At 42.9% G+C, this 26,037-nt stretch overlaps 1 protein-coding gene across 2 annotated transcripts in view; it reads left to right on the forward strand.

The window, feature by feature from the left end:
• LOC112630067 (serine/threonine-protein kinase Sgk3) overlaps positions 1–26,037 on the forward strand; it is a 191,998-nt gene that overhangs the window by 32,702 nt on the left and 133,259 nt on the right. The window contains exon 1 of one of the 2 annotated variants that reach the window (XM_025394126.1): positions 11,839–12,262. The exons of the other annotated variant lie outside the window; for it this stretch is intronic. The gene's annotated coding sequence lies outside the window, so the exon portion shown is untranslated. Of the gene's footprint in view, positions 1–11,838; positions 12,263–26,037 lie in introns of those variants that run through there. 2 annotated transcript variants of the gene reach the window in all.

Consider the following 26,037-nt stretch of genomic DNA (forward strand, 5'->3'; position numbering starts at 1 on the left):
TAAAAGCCTTTTTGCAGCCAGGTGAGGTGGCTCACGCCTGTAATCCCATCATTTTGGGAGGCTGAGGCAGGTGGATCACGTGAGGTCAGGAGTTTGAGACCAGGCTGGCCAACATGGTGACACCCCATCTCTACTAAAAATACAAAAAATTAGCTGGGCATGGTGGCATACACCTGTAATCCCAACTACTTGGGAGGCTGAGGCAGGAGAATTGCTTGAACCCAGGAGGTGGAGGTTGCGATGAGCCAAGATTGCACCACTGCACTCCAGCCTGGAAAACAGAGTGAGACTCCATCTCAAAAAAAAAAAAAAAAAAAAAAAAAGGCTGTGTGCAGTGGCTCACGCCTATAATCCCAGCACTTTGGGAGGCTGAGACGGGTGGATCATGAGGTCAAGTGTTCAAGACCAGCCTGGCCAAGATGGTGAAACCCCTTCTCTACTAAAAAATACAAAAATTAGCTGGGCGTGATGATGGGCACCTGTAATCCCAGCTACTTGGGAGGCTGAGGCAGGAGAATCGCTTGAACCCATTTGGTGGAGGTTGCAGTGAACCAAGATCGTGCCACTGCACTCTAGCCTGGGCAACAGAGTGACACTCTGTCTCAAAAAATAATAATAAATAAATAAATTAGCCAGGTGTGGTGGTGCATGCCTGTAATCCCAGCTACTTAGGAGGCTGAGACAGGAGAATTACTTGAACCCGGGAGGTGGAGGTTGCAGTGAGCTGAGATCGCGCCATTGCACTCCATCCTGGACAAGAGCAAAAGTCAGTTTCAAAAAAAAAAAAAGCCTTTGGTTTCACTTGATTTTACTTTATTAGTTTTAAAAAATATTGATTTGGCCTGGCACGGTGGCTCATGCCAGCACTTTGGGAGGCCAAGGCATACGGATCACGAGGTCGGGAGATTGAGACCATCTGGCTAACACAGTGAAACCCTGTCTCTACTAAAAATACGAAAAATTAGCTAGGCGTGGTGGCAGGCACTTGTAGTCCCAGCTACTCGGGAGGCTGAGGCAGGAGAATGGTGTGAACCCAGGAGGCAGAGCTTGCAGTGAGCCGAGATCGTGCCACTGCACTCCAGCCTGGGCGACAGAGCAAGACTCCGTCTCAATTAAAAAAAAAAAAAATCTTGATGTAACACTTTGTGATACAGCCATTAGAAAGTCTAATTTTAAGTTTAGTTATTCTAATACTTCACTTTAATGGCTGTCATAGCTGAAAAGATATTTCATAAAGATATTTAGATTTAAATGGAAGAGATGCACTCTTATTGGCTATATCTATTAAAGTACTCATTTTCTGTTTCAGTCCCATCATCCAGTTCTGTAAAGGTTTTTGTTGAAGTTTGACTAGTACATTTCCATTCTCTCTGCTGTCAATAATTCCTTCCTTCCTTCCCTCCCTCCCTCCCTCGCCCGCCCTTCCTTCCTTCCTTCCTTCCTTCCTTCCTTCCTTCCTTCCTTCCTTCCTTCCTTCCTTCCTTCCTTCCTTCCTTCCTTCCTCCCTCCCTCCCTCCCTCCCCTCTTTCTCTCCTTCCCCTCTCTCTCTCTCTCTCTCTTTCTCTTTAATAGAGATGGGGTCTCGCTGCGTTGCCCAGGCTGGCCTCAAACTCCTGGGCTCAAGTGATCCACCCCTACTCAGCCTCCCAAAGTGCTGGGATTACAGGCATGAGCCACTGTGCCCAGCCTCAGTCAGGAATTCCTGTAAATGAATTTAAAGACACTGCCTTTTATTTTTTCAACAAATAAATTTTAAGACCCACTGAAATGCATTAATTGGAAAATGTTTAAACAAGTAGAAAATTGTGTTTCAAAAATTCCAGTGCAATGTATATATTAGAGTTTTAATAGGACACACACACATACACACAGTTTCCCATGCAACAAAGTCACATACTGATGGAAATATTTCCAAGACACTCTCTCCAAAGTGTTTATTTCAAAACCCATCTACACTAAAGGGAGTGGGAAGGAAGGAAGTTAATCTCTCACTCATTGCTAAAACTTTACCTTAAAAGAAAATGTGCGGCCGAGCACGGTGGCTCACATCTGTAACCCCAGCACTTCGGGAGGCCGAGGTGCGCAGATCACCTGAGGTCAGGAGTTCAAAACCAACCTGACTAACATGGCGAAATCTTATCTCTAATAAAAACACAAAATAAGCCAGGCGGGGTGGCACATGCCTGTAATCTTAGCTACTCAGGAGGTTGAGGGCAGGAGAATAATTTGAACCCAGGAGGCTGAGGTTTCGGTGAGCCAAGATCACGCCATTGCATTCCAGCCTGGGCAACAGGAGCAAAACTCTGTCTCAAAAAAAAAGAAAAGAAAAGAAAAGAAAATATGTGTGTTTAATATCCTCTACATAGAATATAACCCACAGGGATTATCACAGAAAAGGTAAAGAAATCTGAATCACTTATATTTTTTGTCAGCGAAAATGCATAATTCTTCTTGATAGTCAAATACTCTTTTAAGTAATAACAACCAGAGCTTGTGTAAATCTGTTCTTGGTAGTAGATATTATACTAAGAGATTTTTATATACATATGTATCAACTCACTTCATCCCCAGAACAATTCAATGCAGTAGATACTATTATCTCCATTCCACAGATGAAGAAACTGAACCTCAGAGAGGTAAATCATTTTCCTGGGATTACATGGCTGGTGATGGCAGAACTGTGGTCAGAACCTAGGCAGTGTGTGTCCAGGATCTGTGCTTTTCACTTCGAGTATCTTGAATACTTTGCTAGAAAATAAAAAGTTTTCACAATCACTCCCCATCTCAGCATAAAGTATTATGCAGATTCTATTGAAGGGATTTAGTTTTACAAAATTAACCACATCAATGATGTCCTGTACTACACAAAACTGCAATACTGATTGTGGATGAACTAGGGCACCCAGTCAACCCTTTCAATTGTGGAAAGTCTGTCCTTCTCAAGTTACCTCACACAGCACACCTCTGACATAACTGACAAAGGACTGTATGAGCATGCCAGTGTCACATTTATTTATTTATTTATTTATTTATTTTTTTTTTTTTTTTTTTTGAGACGGAGTCTCGCTCTGTCGCCCAGGCTGGATTGCAGTGGCCGGATCTCGGCTCACTGCAAGCTCCGCCTCCCGGGTTCACGCCATTCTCCTGCCTCAGCCTCCGGAGTAGCTGGGACTACAGGTGCCCGCCACCACGCCCGGCTAGTTTTTTGTATCTTTTGGTAGAGACGGGGTTTCATCGTGTTAGCCAGGATGGTCTCGATCTCCTGACCTCGTGATCCGCCCGTCTCGGCCTCCCAAAGTGCTGGGATTACAGGCTTGAGCCACCGCGCCCGGCCCAGTGTCACATTTATGTTAAATAATAAAGCTTAATTTTTTTCTTTCTTTCTTTTTAGACAGGATTTCACTCTGTCACCCAGGCTGGAGTGCAATGGTGTGATCTTGGCTCAAGGCAACCTCCGTTTCCCAGACTCAAGCCGTCCTCCTACCTCAGCATTCTGAGTAGCTGGGATTACAGATGCACACCATCACGCCCGGCTAAGTTTTATGTTTTTGTAGAGACGGCGTATCATCATGTTGCCCAGGTTGGTCTTGAACTCCTGAGCTCAAGTGATCTGCCTGCCTTAGCCTCCCAAAGTGCTGGGATTTCAGGCATGAGCCAACCTGGTCTGTTTCTTACTTTTTAGAGAAAACAAATGGATGTTGCAATATTTTCTTTCTGTTCTTTCTGAACTTGTAGTAGATTGCCTTGAGCACCCTTTGGATGTCCACTCTCCACTTTCAATACCATTTGCCTTAGCAAATATGAAGAAATTTAAAATTATCCAGGAGAAATACAGTTTCAGCAAAACAGATGCAGAGGAATTACATAGGATAATCAAAACAACTTCCTAAATATAATTTGAGAAATAAAAGGAGGCCAAGTTTAGATTTTAAAATCTGATAATGATGAAATGTAATTTTTTTGAAATGTAATTTTAAATGTAAGATTAATACAAGGCTGCATTGTAAGAGTGTGAACTGGCCAGGTGCGGTGGCTCACGCCTGTAACCCCAGCACTTTGGGAGGCCAAGGCAGGCAGATCACCTGAGGTCAGGAGTTCAAGAGTAGCCTGACCAACATAGTGAAACTCTGTCTCTATTAAAAATACAAAAATTAGCCCAGCATGGTGGCAGGTGCCTGTATTCCCAGCTACTTGGGAGGCTGAGGCAGGAGAATTGCTTAAACCCAGGAAGTGGAGGTCGAAGTGAGCTGAGATCGCACCACTGCATTCCATGATACTTGGGACTTACTTGATCCTTTATAGAATTCCATGGTTCATACTGGGCATCTCCTCTAAAATCTAAAGAAAACATGGAGAAAATTTGGGAAAAACTCCTATGAGAGTCGTAAAACATTAAAAAAAAATGAGAGAAAAAGTTAAAAGAACTGGGGTTGTTTATCTTAAAAAACTTAGGGGAATTTAAGAGTCTTCTTGTGTATGAAGAGTTATAATTCCTTCAGGTCTACTTAAGTCTTTGACACATCTGGTTGGGCCAGACCCAGATTCCTTAGAGAATTTGTTAAGGAAATAACAGCAACGCATCTCTTTATGCCAGAAGCTATTAAGCCCTTGCATTTGAAATAGGTTCAATCATTAATTGCACATAATAGAAGTAAATAACTGAGTCACCAAATGAACAGTGTTTAAGAAAAGCTATTATTCTCTACTGATAAGCAACTGAAATAATAGTTATCTTCAAAGTCCACCTAGCAGGTTTAGTCCACCTACACTATTATGATCCTCTGGACATAGAAACTGCTGACATGACTTATGTAAATAAGTTATCGTCAACTATTAACAGACTTTTATTTTATGTACATAATAGACTAAATGAGATACAGAAAAAAAGAGAGAAAAATGAATGATTTATGTTTTATTCTTTATACTCATAAAAACTAGATTAGAAGACAATGAGATTTCCCTAATAGGAAAGTATAATAATATTATTTTAGATAATTAATGGTCTTAGGGAAATTTATTTTTATTTTTTATTTTTTATTTTTTTGAGACGGAGTCTCGCTCTGTTGCCCAGGCTGGAGTGCAGTGGCGCAATCTCGGCTCACTGCAAGCTCCGCCTCCTGGGTCCACACCATTCTGCTGCCTCAGCCTCTGAGTAGCTGGGACTACAGGTGCCTGCCACGACGCCTGGCTAATTTTTTTTTTTTTTTTTTTTTTTTTGTATTTTTAGTAGAGATGGGGTTTCACTGTGTTAGCCAAGATGGTCTTGATCTCCTGACCTCGTGATCTGCCCGCCTCGGCCTCCCAAAGTGCTGGGATTACAGGCGTGAGCCACCGCACCCAGCCAGGAAATTGAAAATAATTTCTAGCTACTTTTTATCAAAAAGCTGATGCTAGCAGTTTAAGGTTCTGATCTCCTAACACTTCCCCTTGGCTTTTCTCATGAGTCCAATATAGAAAGTGAGAAAGTCCTGTGATCTGAAAAGCCTTATATTTGATCCTAATGTAGTCTTGTTTTAAAATAGTTTCCTCCCTGTTATGAAACACACTTGAACTTCAAGCATTTCAGTTTTGAGTTTGAACTTGGCTAATTTGGCCCAAGAAATGATTTTCAGCTTTGGGCCTCCCACCTATACACCTATACCCCCACCCGACAAAACGAACACATGCTGAACCATTTTCTGAATCAAAGAAGCAAGTTAATTCTGCTCTGTGCTAAAGAGGCATTAATTGCTCTCAATTTCAGTTCCCATCAGGTGTTTTTTTGTTTTTGTTTTTTTGTTGTTGTTGTTGAGATAGAGTCTTGCTCTGTCACCCAGTTGGGGTACAGTGGCACAATCTTGACTCACTGCAACCGCCCCCTCCCGGGTTCAAGCGATTCTCCTGCCTCAACCTCCCAAGTAGCTGGGATTATAGGTGCCCACCATCATGCCCAGCTAATTTTTGTATTTTTAGTAGAGACAGGGCTTCACCATGTTGGCCACTCTGGTCTCAAACTCCTGACCTCAAGTGATCCGCTTGCCTCGGCCTCCCAAAGTGCTGGGATTACAGGTGTCAGCCACTGCACCTGCCCAACTGAGGGTTGTTTTTTTTTTTTTTCAGACAGAGTTTTGCTCTTGTTGCCCAGGCTGGAGTGCAATGGCACCATCTCAGCTCACTGCAACCTCTACCTCCCAGGTTCAAGCGATTCTCCTGTCTCAGCCTCCCGAGTAGCTGGGATTACAGGCGCATGCCACCATGCCTGACTAATTTTTGTATTTTTAGTAGAGACGGGGTTTCATCATATTGGTCAGGCTGGTCTCAAACTCCTGACCTCAGGTGATCTGCCTGCCTTGGCCTCCCAAAGTACTGGGATTACAGGTGTGAGCCAGCGTGCTCGGCCACTGAGGGTTTTTTTGGTTGTTGTTTTTAAACACAGTGTCTCCCTCTGTTGCCCATGTTGGACTGCAGTGGGGCAATCATAGCTCACTGAAGCCTTGACCTCCTGAGCTTAAGTGATCCTCCCACCTCAGCCTGCCAAGTAGCAGGGACTACAGGTGTGCACCACCATACTCAGCTAATTTTTTTTATAGAGATGGGGAGGGGTCTCACTTTGTTACCCAGGATGGTCTCAAACTCCTGGGCTTAAGGGATCCTCCCATGTCGGCCTCCCAAACTGCTGGGATTATAGGCATAAAAGCCACCACTACTGGCCTGCGTTTTTCTAACTGTATCTTGGGTTGCTTTGTATTTTATTAAATTGTTTTGCTCAGAAAATTTAATAAATTAGTCAGCTGGGCATGGTGGCTCCCACCAGTAATTCCAGCACTTTGGGAGGCCAAGGTGGGAGGATGACTTGAGCCCAGGGGTTTGAGACCAACCTGGGCAACATAGGGAGACCCTGTCTCTGCAAAAATAAAAAAATTAGCCAGGCGTGTTGGTGTGCACCTGTGGTGCTACTTGGTGGGGCTGAGGTGGGAGGATTGCTTGAGCCCTGGAGGTCGAGGCTGCAGTGAGCCATGGTTGTGTCACTGCACTCCAACCTGGGCAACAGAGTGAGACCCTATCTCTAAAAAAAAAAAAAAAGTGGGACCCTGTCTCGAAAAAAAAAAGAGAGAGAGAGAAAGAAAAACAAAAAACAAAAAAAAAAAAAAGAAGAAGAAGAAGAAAAGAAAATTTAGGCCAGGCTCGGTGGCTCACACCTGTAATCTCAACACTTCGAGAAGCTGAGGTGGGCAGATTCATTGAGGTCAGGAGTTCAAGATCAGCCTGGCTAAAATGGTGAAATCCTGTCTCGACGAGAAATACAAAAATTAGCCAGGTGTGGTGGTGTGCACTTGTAGTCCCAGCTACTTGGGAGGCTGAGGCAGGAGAATTCCTTGAATCCAGGAGGCAGAGGCTGCAGTGAGCCGAGATCGCACCACTGCACTCCAGCCTGGGTGACACAGCAAAATTCCATCTCAAAAAAAGAAAAAAAAAAGAAAATTTAATAAATTAGTCACTTTTGTTTCCCCATATTTTTACCCATTTTTACAGCAAGCTTTTCCTTTTAATTATTACAATCTGAGCCAATTCATAGTTAGGATTATGTTTTTTAACTATCTTCTCCACAAAAATGGTTTTATTTTATTTGATACTGTGGAATGTTGCGATTAGAATGTCAGCTGATAAACACAGCTAGAAACTGTAGCAACAACTTATGGTGTCTGACCCACTTTAGCAGGTGAGTCTGTAGCAGAATGAGGGAAAAGGTACTCTAAAAAGCAATGCAAATAATATGAATCAAAACCATCCTTTGCGAGGCTGGGCGAGGTGGCTCACATCTGTAATCCTAGCATTTTTCAAGGCCAACGTAGGAGGATCATTTGATGCCAGGAGTTCAAGACCAGCCTGGGCAACATAGTGGGACCCTGACTCTACAAAAAAGTTTAAAAATTAGTTGAGGTGGTGGCACGAGCCTGTAGTTCCAACAACTCAGGAGGTGGAAGGATGGCTTGAACGCAGGGACTCGAGGCTGCAGTGAGCCGAGATCACACCACTGCACTCCAACCTGGTGGGTGACAGAATGAAATCCTGTCTCAAAAAACAAAACAAACCAGAAAGTGTTTTGCTTTTGTAAGCATACAGTTGGTAGGATTATTCTTATCTCTCTAGACTTAACATTTTATCTGCTATAAAACAAGTATTCCTTTTTTTTTTTTTTTTTTTTTTTTGAGATGGAGTTTCCCTTTATTGCCCAGGCTGGGGTGCAGTGGTGCAATCTCGGCTCACTGCAACCTCCGCCTCCCGGGTTCAAGAGATTCTCCTGCCTCAGCCTCCTGAGGGATTACAGGCACCCACCACTCCTGGCTAATTTTGTATTTTTAGTAGAGACAACGTTTCACCATGTTGGCAAGGCTGGTCTTGAACTCCTGACCTCAGGTGATCTGCCTGCCTTGGCCTCCCAAAGTTCTGGGATTACACGCATGAGCCACTGTGCCTGGCAAAAAACAAGTATTCTAATGAATAGCAGCCCTCACTAATGGAAGTGATATTTCTTGTATTTTTATAGCCCTCACTTCTTCCAAGGTTCTGATAAAAGAACTACAGAGGGTTTTATTATGATATAAAAAAGTAATAATGCTTCCACATAAGCCACCATTTTAGAGAAAAGGTTTCCCATTTTGAATAGTGGAGAATGAAAACCAAGCATTCATTTCATTGCAATATATGATCTAAAATAATCATAATAACCATATTATATGGCTCGGTAGTTGGTTTTTGTTTGTTTGTTTGTTTGTTGAGATGGAATCTCACACTGTCGCCCAGGGTTGGAGTGCAATGGCGTGATCTCAGCTCACTGCTACCTCCACCTCCTGGGTTCAAGCGATTCTCCTGCCTCAGCCTCCCAAGTAGCTGGGATTACAGGTGCCTGCCACCACGCCTGGCTAGTTTTATGTATTTTTAGTAGATACGGGGTTTCATTATGTTGGCCAGGCTGGTCTCGAACTCCTGACCTTGTGATCCACCCAGCTCAGCCTCCTAAAGTGCTGGGATTACAGGCATGAGCCACTGCCAAAATTTCTAAAACCTGGCCATTTTAATACTATTACAAATGAAATATATATAACATTGGCATTTTAATATGTGTTTTAGAGCTAATAATGATGACAATAGCAGTCACTTGACGTTATGTTACAGGCATTCTACTAAATTCATTTGATCCTCATAGCAATTTCATGAGATTAGCACTATTATCTCTGTTTTACTGAAGAGGAAAAAGCACTATTATCCCCAGGTTACTGACGAAACCAGTGCTCAGAGAAGTGAAACAATTTGCCCAAAGCAGAAAGTGGCAAACCAGGAGTTCAACCTGGGTCTGTCCAATTCCAAAGCTTGTGTTCAAAATCTCTATACTATAGATAAAACAGATGAACAAAATATTTGCCCTATCTGAATGAACAGAATCATATTTTCAAAGAAAGTATTGGGACCCATAGTCTGATAAAAAGCTCTATTTTAAAAATTTATTTACATGAAATATTTCATAAAGGTATAAACATCAGCTAGACATTTAGCTGAACATTCAACTTTTTTTTTTTTACAGTCTAAACTTGGAAACATAACAGAAAATGGGGATATAACCTATATATCTATCTATAGGTGAATATGATTAATCAAAGTGATCAGCCTTGGCCGGGTGTGGTGGCTGAAGCCTGTAATCCCGGCACTTTGGGAGGCTGAGGCAGGTGGATCATTTGAAGTCAGGAGTTCGAGACCAGCCTGGCCAACATAGTGAAACCCTGTCTCTACTGAAAATACAAAAATTAGCTGGGTGTGGTGGCGCATGCTTGTAATCCCAGCTACTGGGGAGGCTGAGGCAGGAGAATTGGGAGGCAGAGGTTGCGGTCAGCCGAGATCATGCCACTGCACTCCAGTTTGGGTGACAGAGTGAGACCCTGTCTCAAAAAAAACAACCAAAACAACAACAAAGAAATCAGCCTTAAAATTTGCCCTTAAAACCAATTTTAGACTGGGTGTGGTGGCTCACGCCTGTAATCCCAGCACTTTGGGAGGCCAAGGCAGGTGGCTCACCTGAGGTAAGGTGTTCAAGACCAGCCTGGCCAACATGGCGAAAACCTGTCTCTACTAAAGATACAAAACATCAGCTGGGCATGGTGGCAGGCGCCTGTAATCACAGCTACTCGGGATGTTGAAGCAGGAGAATCGCTTGAACCTGGAAGTCGGAGGAGGTTGCAGTGACCTGAGATCGTGCCATTGCATTCCAGCCTGGGCAACAAAAGTGAGACTCTGTCTCAAAAAAAAAAAAAGAAAGAAAGAAAAAAACTAATTTAATTACAGTGAAAAAGTCCTTAGTCGTCTGTGAATATATTTACCTCCTCTAGCTTTTTGAGAAATCTAGCTATTAAACTGCAGCTCTCAGACTGTAAAGGCAAAATGCGTAACATCTTGTCAGCTGATCAATTGAACCCAGCCTCAGCAACACAGTGAAACCCGTCTCTTAAAAAAAAAAAAGAAAAGAAAATACATAAAATGTTTATGGGAGGTGATCTCCGCGTGTGTGTGTGTGTGTGTGTGTGTGTGTGTGTGTTCTTCACAATAGGACAAATTTATCGAGAAATGTAGTGGTTCCCAGATGTTTATTTTTTAAAAAAGTCAAAATGTGGTGATAGCCAGGTATTTGTCTCTAAAGTGAGAATGATGTCATTCCACTTGGAGTTTATTGACACAGAACTTCCTTTTGTCTGAGAAATCTCCAGCACTGTGAATATGGCTTTAATTAAGAGATACACTGATCACTTGTTGATTTTGTTACGAGGGAGGAACTTCTTTAATCTATGTGGACTGCTTTGTGGACCACAGTAAAACATAAAAAGGACCACTGGCAATGTGTTGATTTGTATCTACTGTATTCTTATATTCATTTCTGAAAACTACTGTTTAGAAAGTTCTGTAGGATTACTGAAGTATAAAATGTATTTGGATTCGCAATCCACTTTTTAAAGAGAGGCCATATTGTGGTTATTGACATTAAAAATGAATGTTCTTACCCATACTTGTGGGGCTAAATCTTTGAATATCATTTTAAAACATGAGGAAATGTCTTCTGAATTTAGGGAAGTCACACATAGATCCGACTTCCTCTAAAAACCTTTGGCACTTTATTTGTTCATAGATTTGTGGCAAGTTCTCTGGAATCATATGATCTAAAGTACAAATCATTGTCTCAAAATCTAAGGCATGATATGCACATGGGAATCTTTAAGTAGTTGTCTGCGTCTATCTTCAAGTGATATCTGATAAGACCTAAATTATAGTAGTGTCGTGGGACGAAGAAAACAACCCACTCTACTTTAAAATCTTAACCACTTGACTCCACATCCATTGAACCATGTAATTCTTAGTTCTCCATTCAGCTTCTCTATCTGTTAAAAGAGAGAAACAGGTCTAAAATGCAGCTTCTGTAATTCAAGAATGAGTAATAAGGAGCTGTAAAGTGTGCACTCGGCTGACTTGGAGATTAATGGGAATAAAAAGTAGATCTAAAAAGATGTAGGAAAAGAAATTTCTCTGCACATAGGATCTGCCAATTTGTGAAAGTTCTCGACTGTTTATAAACACAAGGGCCGTAACTCTGCTAATGAAAAAAGTGGAAAACTGTCCAAATAATGCTAAATGAATCACAGTTATTCTCAATTATTTGGATACTTAATTCACTCCTCTGAGTTTCCAGTTTACACCAAGCCAACCCCCAACACCCCGGGCTGACCCGGGGGGTCCTGATCCCTGCACACACCAGGTCATCTCCGCTGGGCCCTGGTGCTTTGGCCCGTGCGGGTCTTGAGCCCCAGGGTAGCGGCCACTGAGGGCGCAGCAGCGGGAAACACCGGAGTCTGTGACTCCAGACAGGACCCACCGTGTCCTCTTGAACTTTGCACAGCGCGTGACGGGGGCAGACAGCGCACCGCGGCCCGGCCTTTCGCGGGGGTCCTCGGGGAAGAGAGAGGAGCGCGGGCTTCTTCGGAGGCCTGAGCCGGACGCAGCCTGCAGCCCCTCCCCGCAGGGCTGCCCCCGACCCGCCGCTCGCGCCGCTCGCGCCGCTCTGCTGGGATCCGGCGCCTTCCCCGGCTGTCCTCGGCCTCCCGCACGCTCCGCGGGAGGAGCCGCCGGCGGCCGTGACGCGTCAAGGAGGAAACGCCGGCGCCCGGCAGCCCTGCCGGGAAGGAGGAAGCGCAGTGCGTTCGGCTCCGCTCCCACTGCGCCGGGAGCAGCACCGCGGGGCCGGGTAGGTGCGGGACCGGCGGGAGGGTCCGCGCTCCCGGGACTCAGACGGCGGCCCGGGGCGGGAGGAGACGGGGCGGGGCGAGGGCCGCCCGGGCCTCGGCCGCTGCCTGTCCTCGGAAAAAGCCGTACCCCCGCCCAGCCCCCGGCTCCTGGAGAGTTTGTGGTCTTTGTTTCCACGAGGTGAATTCAGATCCTGCCTCGAGATTCCTAAACGTCCAAGGGGTGTCGGTGGCTGGACCTTGTTAACCCGCACGCAGCCGCCGAGCCTGGAGGAGCCGGGAACGCCGAGCTGAAAGTGGGTGCAGGTCACCTGCGAGGGTCGGGGAGGGGGCAGGCGCCAGAGTGGGGTGGATGGAATCGTTTAACCTGTTGTCAGCGGATGTGTAGTAAGAGATCTTAACAGGTTGCATCTTTTAAGTTCTCTGTGATTTGAACCCTTACGTCTCTTCAAGTGAATCTGGCCCTGTTAATTCTCAGTTTTAGCCATGGGCATGTACCCACTAGAAGTGCTTTGAGATTTTTAGATTCTGTCATTTTTAGTCATCGTTACTTGGAAAGGGAAAAGAGAAAGGAATCATCTCATGAAACTTAAAACGCTTTCGTTGAGTTGTGCACAGTGACTTCTGAACCATGAGTAGAATTTCAGTCCTGCACCAGAGACTACTTAGGGTGCACTTGGGTGCAAAATAAATACAGAGCACTGTAATTTCTAAATCTTTGTCAAAGTGAAAAAAAGACTGTTGTGTATTTTGATTCTCTCCCTTCTCACCAGATTGAGACTTCACCCAGCCAATCTGGGAAGTGCCTTCTTTATTTACCAAACACTTACATAGTTCTTACTATGCGCTGGGCTCTTTCTAAGTGCTTTATAAATATTAAATCAAATCATTAACTCAACATATTATAGCGGTTCTAGCAATGAAGAGGTTATCCATACTTTAGTTCCCCAAATGTCGTTGGAAGAGCTATAAACATTAGAAGAAGTTTTAGGCGTGTTTTAGCACCGGGTGTGCCTCTGGTCCCCTTGGCTACCACTTCTGTAAGACAAGCCACCACCCCTGCATTTCCCTGGGGTAAGGGAGCCTGGAGCTCCTGGGAATGCGACCTGTTCAAAGTGGTGTTGGCCAGAACATGAATGACTTGTGTAACATGGTCTCTGTCAACTGCCATTGTGCCCATCGGCCAACTCTGGAGACACCAGAACTTCCCCTTCTTTAACTGCCACTGCATGGAGCCTACTTTTGTTTTTGAAAAGAGCTTTGTTCCTAATCTGTTCGACATTATTTATATGAAATTATTTATATGACATAGTTTAGATATGAGGGTCAGATTGAACTTGAAGTGTACTATAAAATAGAACATTTTTGTTTGTACACATCAATATAACAAACAACGTTTTGTAATTTTACTGCTATTTGCTCTTGGAAACATTGAATTGGTAGGTCAGCCTCATAAGTGTACATTTTGTGATTTGCAGATATTCAGAGAGGGTATTTTTTCAGAATAACATGCCCTCTTCAAATGTGCACCATTAGAGACCCAATGGGGTGACTAAGATAGACATGATTCTTGTAATTATGGTGACTATGAATGTAATGTCAAAATCTGCACATCAGATTAGCTTTCTGACTCCCTCTCTCCCTTTCTGCGCCCCCTCCCTCCCTTTCTGCGCCCCCTCCCTTATCTCTCTCTCATATATTTAACTTTTCAGGGAGATGATTAAGTGAGCTGATAAGCCTTATTTAATAGGATTATGAAGTGTCTCTTGAAGCAAAAAGGCTCATGTTCCTCTGATATAGTAATAATTTATGGCACAACAGGCATTAGTGTCATTCGTGAATTCAGTTTAGCCAGATGACCCCTGGCATTTTCATGGCTTGCAAAGTGCTTCCAGACATACTCATTTACCCTTCAGAGAGATCTTGTGTAGTTGATCTCTTAACTACTATTTATTACCTGTTTTTACAGATGAAGAAACTGAGGCATAGAAATGGTAAAGTGCTTTAGCCTGGATTGCACAGCAGGTGAGAGGCAGAGCTTGAATGGAGGGCAGGTGTGTGGACAGTGCCTGGCACGTGCAGGCCTGTAATAAACATCTGTGGAATGAATGACTCTTCATGGTTTCGGATACCTTGCTCTTCAAAACATGTCTCTCAAAATACCATAGTAATTGATTTATGCCTGGGAGATTTTCCAGGCCTAGTCCAATGCCTCTCTTATTTCAAACAGTATCTGATACAGCACATTTTCTACAAAAAGGATGGGAATGCCCTTGGACTCATTTCTTAGGATTTGCCACCTCTGGTTTTTGAAAAAGAAAATAGGTGGGGTGTTTCTTTCATCCTACTTTTTTTCTCTGATTTTGAGAGTTTAGAACGGACACATGGTATTTAAGTTCGTGTTGACAGCCTTCTTTTTTTCTTTCTTTCTTTTTTTTTTTTTTGAGACAGAGTCTTGCTGTTTTGCCCAGGCTGGAGTGCAATAGCGCAGCCTAGGCTCGCTGCAACCTCTGCCTCCCGGGTTCAAGCAATTCTCCTGCCTCAGCCTGGGACTGAGTAGCTGAGTAGCCTGAGTAGCTGGGACTACAGGCGCATGCCACCACAGCATTTTTTTTGTGTATTTTTAGTAGAGACAGGGTGTCACCATGTTGGTCAGGCTGGTCTCAAACCCCTGACCTCAAGATCCGCCCGCTTGGCCTCCCAAGGCGTGAACCACTGTACCCGGCCACAGCTTTCTTATCTCTCTGAGCTACTTAGATTTATGATCAAGTTCAAACTCAGTGATCATAGGTATTGTAAATATTTTTGAAATAAAATTATGTGTTTTACTGAAATATTACAATGACTTTAGCATAAAGGGTCTTAAAAAATACACACAAAATTCCTCAACTATTTATATGCTTTAAGCATAGCCCTCTGTACCTAAAGTATGTGATTTCCAAGTGGATAACCTTCAATTAGAGAGGATAATATGGTCATTACCTGGCAGGAGGAATTGAGAAGGGTTATCAGGGAGAGATGAGAGATGGGATGGCCTTTCCCATGAGGTGTATTAGGCAGTAAGAAACCCTTAATGAAGACAGAGTCATCTGCCTGTCAACGCTTTTTTGTGTGGGAGTGGAATAAAATACCTTTGAAACCTGCCTTGTTTCAGAAACCACTTTACCTTTTCCAATTCTCATGTTTTCTCTTTTTTAAAAAAATTAATGTAAATTACTGACTAAACTGCTGATTCATGAAACTCAAATTATGTAACATGTTATTCCTGACGGATGTAACAGCTCCCATATTATTTTAAGCAACTCAGTGTCTCTGTTTTCCTTTACCTTTTCCATTTCTCATGGTGGAGACTTTGCTCTCATTTCACTCTCCCCTGCCCAGTATCATGGAGAAAAGTGGTAAATCTAAGAGGTGCTACTTCCACATCTTGTTCACATCAAAGAAGTTTTAACTCAATGCTAACTTTCAGTTGTCATTGCCGAGGAAGACAATGTGGAAATCAGATGTTAAAGGCCAATTCAAAGCATCACCCAGTAAAATTGTATTGGCTGTCTGAAGCCGAGCCAGAGGCTTTTCAAAGGGAGTTAGGGCAGTGTGCAGTATCCTTGCCTTTGTCCAATTTCTCAAATCCTTTCCTATTTCTCCAGAGTTCTGAAAACCTGCCTAAGTTCACCTCCTTGTAGCCACTGTTATTCTATTATGCTAAATCAAAATCTGCTTTCTTTGGGTGGGATTGGGGGTGGCTGAAAGAAACGTGAAGATACAAGGGGAATTGTTAGAGGGCGAGGGACTATTAATATGTAAGACAGAAAATGGAGGTGTGTGTGAAATAAGTAATGTTAGTGAGGTCTTGTGGCAGAGGATTTCTGTGCAGTGCAGCTGTGCTTCCCCTGACAGGGCCGTATATATAGGAAAGACCTATATGGAATGAAAATTTGAGAAGAACTAGAAACATCTCTTGGCATGATACGATATTGGTGGGCAGAGTTACTTTGTACCATCAAGTGCAGAAGTGTTCTTGTGGGTAGCTCTTTCTTCAAGCCACTAAGTGAGTTTGTTGGCAGATAATTAAAATGTAGAGGCCAGGCACGGTGGCTCACGCCAGTAATCCCAGCACTTTGGGAGGCCAAGGCGGGCGGATCACCTGAGGTCAGGAGTTCGAGACCAGCCTGGCCAATATGGTGAAACCCTGTCTCTAATGAAAAAAAAAAACAAAACATAAATTAGCTGGGCATGGTGGCGCATGCCTGTAAGCCCAGCTACTTGGGAGGCTGAGGCAGGAGAATCTCTTGAACTCGGGAGGTGGAGGTTTCAGTGAGTGAAGATTGTGCCATTGCACTCTGGCCTGGGCAACAAGAGTGAAACTCTTTTTCTAAAAAAAAAAAGAGAAAGAAAAAAAAGGCCGGGCACGGTGGCTCACGCCTGTAATCCCAGCACTTTGGGAGGCTGAGGCGGGCGGATCACCTGAGGTCAGGAGTTTGAGACCAGCCTGGCCAACATGGAGAAGCCCCGTCTCTACTAAAAATACAAAATTACCTGGGGATGGTGGCACATGCCTGTAATCCCAGCTACTCGAGAAGCTGAGGCAGGAGAATGGCTTGAACTCAAGAGGCAGAGGTTGCAGTGAGCCGAGATCACGCCACTGCGCTCCAAACTGAGTGACAGAATGAGACTCCTTCTCAAAAAAAAAAAAAAAGAAAAATGGATTTCATATGTAATATATTCATAGGACTCACTGATTAGCCAGTCTACAGACTGCTGAATGAAACGTATTCAAGTACAGCGGTGCTTCGTAAGTTTGAAAATAAGAGGGAACTTTATTATTCTAGTTATGTTTTTAATTAATTATTATTATTATTATTTTTGAGACAGAATCTCGCTCTCTTGCCCAGGCTGGAGTTCAGTGGCATGATTTCAGCTCACTGCAACTTCCACCTCCCAGGTTCAAGCGATTCTCGTGCCTCAGCCTTCTGAGTAGCTGGGTCTACAGTTGTGCACCACCATGCCCAGCTGATTGTTTTTGTATTTTTGGTAGAGACAGGTGTTGCTGTGTTGGCTAGGCGTGAGCCACCGTGCTCGGCCTACTGTAGTTATTTACCTCCCTATTTTTTTTTTCTTTTTTTTTTGACATGGAGTCTCGCTCTGTCACCCAAGCTGGAGTGCAGTGGCACAATCTCGGCTCACTACAACCTCCCCCTTTGGGGTTCAAGCGATTCTCCTGCCTCAGCCTCCGAAGTAGCTGGGACTACAGGCGCCTACTACCACACGTGGCTAATTTTGTATTTTTAGTAGAAACAGGGTTTCACCATGTTGGCAAGGCTGGTCTTGAACTCTTGACCTCAAGTGATCTGCCCACATCGGCCTCCCAAAGTGCTGGGATTACAGGCATAACCCACTGCTCCTGGCCCACCTCCCTATTTTCTAACCAAAAACAGATAAAGATTAACTTAAAATGATTTAAATTCCAACTCAGCATCTATACATGCAGATAAACATATATATATGTGTCTGTGTGTGTATGACCAGTATATAGTCTATGTAATCTAATGCACATGTATGTGGTTTTTGTTTTCTTTCTTTTTTTTTGAGACAGACTCTTACTGTGTTGCCCACACTGGAGTGTAGTGGCACGATTTTGGCTCACTGCAACCTCTGCCTCCCAGGTTCAAGTGATTTTCCTCCCTCAGCCTCCTGAGTACCTGTGATTACAGACTCGTGCCACCACGCCTGGCTAATTTTGTATTTTTAGTTGAGACAGAGTTTCTCCGTGTTGGTCAGGCTGGTCTTGAACTCCCGACCTCAGATAATCTGCCCACCTCAGCTTCCCAAAGTGCTGGGATTACAGGCGTGTGCCACCATCCCCAGCCAGATGTATGTTTTATATATGACTAGCTCAAAGGGAATTTTGGACTCATATTCTTAGTTTCCCGAGAAAACACATGCATCTTCACCCCCATTTTAATTTTAGTTTTGTGTTCTATTTTTTAAACTTTAAATTATAAAGGTATACAAGACTGAGGTAGGAGGATTGCTTGAGCGCAGGAGTTCAATGTTACGGTGAGCTATGATTGTGCCACTGCACTCCAGCCTAGGTGACAGATTGAGACCCTATCCACCCCCGAAAAAAAAGTATGTATGCTCTTAAATTCAAGCAATTGAGAAGCATATGTAATAAAAAAAAAATCCTCTCCACTCTAATTTTATCCACAAAGATAACCACTGCTGCTGCTGTTTTTATACCCTTCTAGACTTTTTCATGCTTACATAAATTTGTGTATCTATATACGTACACAAGAGTTTTTTTTGTTGTTGTTTGTTTTTTATAATGGGAATTGTTTTACACGATTTGTTATTTTGGTTTTTAAATTTTATTTATTTATTTATTTATTTATTTATTTATTTATTTATTTATTTATTATTTTTGTGTGTGTGTGACAGGGTTTTACTCTATCTCCCAGGCTGGAATGCAGTGGCACGATTGTGACTCACTGCTGTTTCGACCTCTAGGGCTCAAGCGATCCTCCTGCCTTGGCCTCCTGAGTACTGGTGTGTGCCACCATACCCAACTAATTGTTTTTAATTTTTAGTAGAGACAAGATCTTACTATGTTGCCCAGGCTGGTCTTGAACCCTTGGGCTCAAGTAATCCTCCTGCCTCTGCCTCCCAAAGTGCAGGAATTGCAGATGTCAGCCACTGTGCTGTGCCCATCCTGTTTCTTATTAAACCTATATATAGACATCTATAGATCTATATCATTAGTTTTGATAGCTGCATAGTATTCCGCTTTATAGTTGATTATCCATTTTCTGTTATTTCTATTGCTAACATTTTTACCATTTTGAGTCTTTTAAAATATATTTAAATCACCAAAGTAATACTTTTTTGGACAAATAAAAGAAGAAATAGAGAAAATAAGAATTACCAGGAAATCTATCACTCATTGGTAAACCGCTATTAGCATTTTAGAGTATGTCCTTCTAGGCTTTTATTTGTGTGTGCATGTGCATATCTTCAATGCCATTTTTAAAAGTTTCCCTTATACAGACTTGCTTTGTTGGTTAGAGAATCACACTTACGTAGCCAGCCAACGTCACAGATTCCGTGCACCTTTGAACCAGTTATTTTACTGTTTCCTGGCCACCTGCCATGCCCCAGCCCTGGCTAACACTCTTGGAAATTTATACTACTGCTCATAAAGGGAATAACAGTGTGTGGATAGATTGACAAATCCATCCAAATTAAGATAAAGCACATGTTCTTCTAATGAGAGTCTGTCAATATTTGTATTTTAAGTTCATCTAAAATACAAGATATTTAAGAAGAGAAATGATAGGATGTTCACATGTAATTGATTGTAATCACTAAAGGAGAAGCAGAAATAATTGACTCAAATCAAGGAAAAAGTGGCTGTTCTAAATTTCAGTTAGGAATTAGAACAACTGGCATGGTAGCTCATGCCTGTAACCCCAGCACTTTTAGAGGTTGAAGTGGGCAGATCACTTGAGCTCAGGAGTTTGAGACCAGCCTGGGCAACATGGTGAAACCTAGTCTCTACAAAAAATACAAAAAATTGGGCCAGGCATGGTGGCTCACGCCTGTAATCCCAGCACTTTGGGAGGCCAAGGCGGGTGGATCACCTGAGGTTAGGAGTTTGAGACCAGCCTGGCCAATGTTGTGAAACTCTTTCTTTACTAAAAATACAAAAATTAGTTGGGCGTGGTGGTGGGTGCCTGTAATCCCAGCTGCTTGGGAGGCTGAGGTAAGAGAATTGCTTGAACCCGGGAGGTAGAGGTTGCAGTGAGCCGAGATCACACCATTGCAGTTCAGCCTGGGTGACAAGAGCAAAACTCTCTCAAAAAAAAAAACCAAAAACAAAACAGTAACAAAAAAAAACACCTCTCTCTCTCTATATATATATATATATAAAATTAGCCAGATGTGGTGGCACACACCTGTGGCCCCAGCTACTGGGAAGGCTAAGGTGGGAGGATTGCTTGAGCTGCAGAGGTGGAGGTTTCAGTGAGCTGTGATCATGCCACTGCACTCCAGCTTGGGTGACAGAGCAAGACCCTGTCTCACAAACAAAACAAACAAAAAAAGAAATTAAAACAGTTGAACTTGAGATGTTTTGAAATACTCGTCTAATAATGAGTACATTGTTTATAGTATAATTGGTTTAAACAGCGCTGCCACCAATGGTGGGAATAGGTGACCTTGAAGTTTCTTGTGATCCTATTATAGGCTGTCTCAGAGTCAGTAACACTTGACTTAGTATAATTTCATGCACACAACTCCCTCTTCACATACTAAAGCCACCAGTCTTTCCAGACAGCATTGGTCTGTGCTGACATCTCTCCATCCATCTGCTTTTCTTCTCCCAAGATGTGAGTACACAATCTACCGCACACGGTCCACAGCAGGTGTAGGCTCCTGCACCCATTGTGGCCTCCCCTGCTTTCTGAGAGCTTGCTCTCCTTTATAAACCTTGTTCTCTTTTTGCTCTTCTTCCACCTCTTGCATCAAGAAAATTTCTGTCTTTTCTCTATCCCACTGTCTTCATGTTGGTCTTAAGCAAAATGGATACTAATCATGGTAATACGTTTAAGAGCAAGCGTTTAATAAGGAAACGGAAAGCTTTTAGTTTGGGAAGAAACATAGACATTATGAAGAACTAGTGGTTTCAACCATCAAAGCCCTTGAGAGTACCTAGTAATTCCTTTTAAAATATCCACAGAAGTCCACACCCACCTCCTCTTCTCTAAAAAAGCTCTTTTTCCTGAAGCATCGGCATGAACTATAAAATTTAAAGCTATTTATCCTTTTTTTTTTTTTTTTTTTTTTTGGCTCATGTCATTGCAACAGCATTGTTTTGTGCTTTTTTTTTTTTCCCCAGTTAAAGATGTCAGTCATGTTATGGATTGAATAGAGTGTTTTGCTCTTGAAAGCTAACTCCCAGATATGACCACTGTTCCTTTTAGAAAATATATCTAAAGTTCTATCAGACTTTAAAATAACCTTTTTGTTTTCAAGTAAGTTAAAGACTAAGAAGGGTATCTTGGGCCAAAGGTTAGCAATCTTTCAGAAGTGGTATGTCAGGATTCCCAACCACTTCCTTCCAGATTTTTATCAGTAGAGATATGCACTGGTGAGGGCTTGGATCAGATCCTTGGGACTTACAGAGGAAGCAATACTGGTTCAGGAATTCTAGGTCCCTGCTAGAGACTCTTAACAAGAGTTGGAGATAGAGGATCAGGCCCTGGAAACTGACTGCATACCAACTTCAGCTTGCCTGTAAAGGTGCGTGGGCCAGATGGTATAGGAAGCTCCACACCGAGACAATAGCTACTTAAGCTGCACTGAGAGTAAAGGCTTATTTTCTCACAAACAACAGTGGAAAAGCTTTTGTAAAGATGTTTTTGGTTTGTTTTTGTTTTTTGTTTTCCTGAGGTCTCACTCTGTCACCCAGGCTGGAGTGCAGTGGCGCAATCTCGGCTCACTGCAACCTCCGCCTCCTGAGTTCAAGTGATTCTCCTGTCTTAGCCTCCCAGGTAGCTGGGACTACAGGCATGTACCACCACGCCTGGCTGATTTTTGTGTTTTTAGTAGAGACGGGGTTTTACCGTGTTTGCCAGGATGGTCTTGATCTCATGACCTCATGATCCGCCCGCCTCGGCCTCCCAAAGTGCTGCAATTACAGGTGTGAGCCACCGCGCCTGGCCTCTGAAAAGATGTTTTTATTCAGCCTCCCAACCACATGGTGCTAACATTGATGATGGCTTAGACATGAGAGTGCTATATCATTTACTTGTTTAAACTGGTACTGTATTAGGTCGTTCTTGTATTGCTGTAAAAAAATAGCTGAGACTGAGTAATTTATAAGAAAAGAGGTTTAATTGGCTTCTGGTTCTGCAGGCTGTACAGGAAGCATCTGCTTCTGGGGAGGCCCCAGGAAGCTTACAACCATTGCAGAACATGAAGGGGGAGTAGGGACATCACATGGCGAGAACAGGAGCAAGAGCAAGAGTGGGAAAGTGAAGGTGCCACACACTTTTAAATGACTCGTTATGGTGAAGACAGCACCAAGCCATGAGGGATCTGCTGCATGATCCAAACACCTTTCACCAGACTTCATCTCCACCATTGGAGATTACAGTTCAACGTGCGATTTGGGCAGAAACAAATATCCAAACTGTATCAGGTACCATTGTTAATAAACATTCAGAAGTAAGATTTTGTTATTTTTATTTATTTATTTATTTTGTAAAAGGGTCGGCCGGGGGCGGTGGCTCATGCCTGTAATCCCAGCACTTTGGAAAGCCAAGGTGGATCACCTGAGGTCAGGAGTTCGAGACCAGCCTGATCAACATAGTGAAACTCTGTCTCTACTAAAAATACAAAAAAAATTTAGCCAGGCATTGGTGGTGCATGCCTGTAATCACAGCTACTCGGGAGGCAGGAGAATCGCTTGAACCCAGGAGGCAGAGGTTGTGGTGAGCCAAGATCACGCCATTGCACTCCAGCCTGGGCAACAAGAGCAAAACTCCGTCTCAAACAGAAAAAAAAAAAGAAAAGAAAAAGGGTCTTCCTCAGTCACGTAAGCAGGAGTGCAGTGGTGCAGTCTTAGCACACTGCAACCTTAACCTCCCAGGCTCAAGCCGTCCTCCCACCACAGCCTCCCAAGTAGCTGGGAATACAGGCACGCACCACCACACCCAGCTAATTTTGTTTATTTTTTGTAGAGATGGGGTCTCACCGTGTTGCCCAGGCTGCTTTCAAACTCCTGGGCTGAAGCGATCCCACATCCTTAGCCACCCAATGTGCTGGGATTATAGGCAAGAACCACTTGGCCCAACTGTTATAATTTGTTAAAAATAGCTCTTATGTTTTGTAATTCTACATGTATGTAGTTGTACACAGTTGACAATTTAGTCCATTCTGACACAAGTACCTTTTTCTCGTTTCTAATTGATCTCTTTTTATCCCACTCTCTCTTCTCACCAATATTTGGTTTAATTTTTTGTGTGTCTGTAAGGAGATTTTTTTACTGATGAAAGACAAGATATTCCAATGTTTTAGCAGAGAAAAGTTTTTAAGATTTGTTAGACTGCACCCCCTTTTCCCTTTGAACTTTGTCTCCCCTTTATATTTCTATTGTTTCTGACTTTTGCTAACATTAACATCATTTATTTCTAGTCTTCCTTTTAATTTTTTTATGAGGACTACAGGCTCATACCACCATGCCCAGCTATTTTTAAATATTTTTTGTAGAGACAGGATCTAGTGAGGGTCCTGTTGCCCAGGTTAGTGTCATACTCTTGGCCTCAAGCTATCCTCCTGCCTCAGCTTCCCAAAACACTGAGATTACAGGCGTGAGCCGCCATACCCAGCCTATTTCTCCTTTTAAAAGTCCACTAAGGCTGGGCATGGTGGCTTACGCCTGTAATCCCAGCACTTTGGGAGGCTGATCACAAGGTCAGGAGTTTGAGACCAACCTAGCCAATATGGTAAAACCTCGTCTGTACTAAAAATACAAAAATTAGCTGGGCGTGGTGGTCGACACCTGTAGTGGTCGACAGCTGCTTGGGAGGCTAAGGCAGGAGAATTGCTTAAACTCAGAAGGTGGAGGTTGCAGTGAGCTGAGATCTCGCAACTGCTCTGGGTGACAGAGCAGTCACGCCACTGCTCTGGGTGACAGATCTGTCACGCCATTGCTCTGGGTGACAGAGCAATACTCCGTCTCAAGAAAATAAATAAAAACTAATAAAAAATAAAATAAAATAAAGTCCACTGAAGTGTAAAGTCTTTGTCCCATTGAAATTATTTATTGCTTTCACTGGACATGTTAGGATTAAAAATTTGCCTATGAGATGCAGAATGTTGTGTATAAAATGCTACCTTTTGTGTGGAAAGACCAGGAAAAAATAAGAATATGTTATGTTTTGCTTGACTACACATAAAGGGACTCTGGAAGGACACATAAGAAATTGGCATTGTTGGTTTGGCATGGTGGCTCATGCCTGGGAGGCCAAGGCAGGTGGATCACCTGAAGTCAGAAGTTCAAGTCCAGCCTGGCCAATATGACAAAACCCCGTCTCTACTAAAAATACAAAAATTAGCTGGGTGCGGTGGCTCACGCCTGTAATCCTAGTACTATGGGAGGCCAAGGCGGGCGGATCACAAGGTCAGGAGATCGAGACCATCCTGGCTAACATGGTAAAACCCTGTCTCTACTAAAAATACAAAAATTAGCCGGGTGTGGTGGTGGGCATCTGTAGTCCCAGCTACTCAGGAGGCTGAGGCAGGAGAATGGTATGAACCCAGGAGGCGGGAGCTTGCAGTGAGCCGAGATCGAGCTACTGCACTCCAGCCTGGGCAACAGTGCGAGACTCTGTCTCAAAAACAAAACAAAACAAAAAAATTAACTCGGCACGCTGGTGGATGCATGTAATCCCAACTATTTGGGAGGCTGAGGCAGGGAAAATTGCTTGATCCCAGGAGATGGAGGTTGCAGTAAGCCGAGATCATGCCACTGCACCCTAGCCTGGGTGACAGAGTAAGACTGTCTCAAAAAAAAAAAAAAAAAAAAATCAGTGTTTATCTCTTTGGGGTGGGGGATAAGAATTGGGTGGATAGGGATGGGTGGGAAGCCGACTTCTCACTATGTTTTCTTTTTTTAACCCTGTGAATATGTAATGCATTGTTAAAATAATGTTTAAAATCATGTCCCAGAGTTTCCTGACTTTTAAAAAATAGATCTATATATATCTAGTGTTCTTTTCCCATATAAAGTCATTAGTAAGTTGTGTTTTAAATTTTTTTTTTTTTTTTTTTAAAAGAATGCATGTGTAGTCTAGTCTCAAAGGACCAGTAGTAATTTGCAGGCGCCTTGCCATGGCTTTGTTCTCCTTCAGCACTCTCAAATGCTGTGACTAAGATTCATTATGAAGCCTTCCATTAGGAAATTCTCATACTGCAAATACAGCCAAACCTTAAATTATTGCTGGCTTATTGGAAGAATCATTTAATTGAAATTATCTGCAGTATTTTGCCAAGTGGATACTCAGTTGTTTCCTAATAAAAACTCTTAGATAATACCAATGCAATTACTGCAACATCAGTTTATCTTTCTCCCATGATATCTTGTGTCTTATCATCATGGTTATAATTTTACCTACTTAAGATTATATGAGTTTGGTGCTTTTAGAAGATAAAGGTTGGTTTACTTTTAGTATTTAGATAATTGTGCCCTTTTCAAGTTGTACATGCTAAACCAAATATTTTCTTTCATCAGAATTTTTGTAGTTTTTATCATGTATGACCTGTATTTTACCTCTCAGAGAAGAAAGAAAAAGGCACTAATATTTATTGAGTTCCTACCATATGCTGGGTGCTTTAGAGACATTATTTTATTAAATACTCATAATAACGCTGTCGGATGGGTAGATCATTTTATTTTGCAGATGAGCCACTTGGGCATAGTGAGGTTTCCAAGGTTGCTGTTTGTGGTTGACACGGGGCAGAGCTGACCTGAACGGGTCTCTCTGGCTTTACCATGAGGTTCCCCTGTGTTACTGATAAGAGGGTAAAAGCTGACTCCTCTCAAAGCCCCTCATCTGAAAGAACAGGCAGAATTGATTAACAAATAACCCCTAGTACCATCTGCTGGTGAGGCAGTGGTTAAATTAGTTTGAAAATGGGCTTTCATTTTTACTTTATCATTGTGAAATCATATTAATGCTTCAATCTAGAAACTTGTGCCAGATTTCAAGAAGAAAGC

Source organism: Theropithecus gelada, chromosome 8 (assembly GCF_003255815.1).
Source record: "Theropithecus gelada isolate Dixy chromosome 8, Tgel_1.0, whole genome shotgun sequence".
NCBI lineage: Eukaryota > Metazoa > Chordata > Mammalia > Primates > Cercopithecidae > Theropithecus > Theropithecus gelada.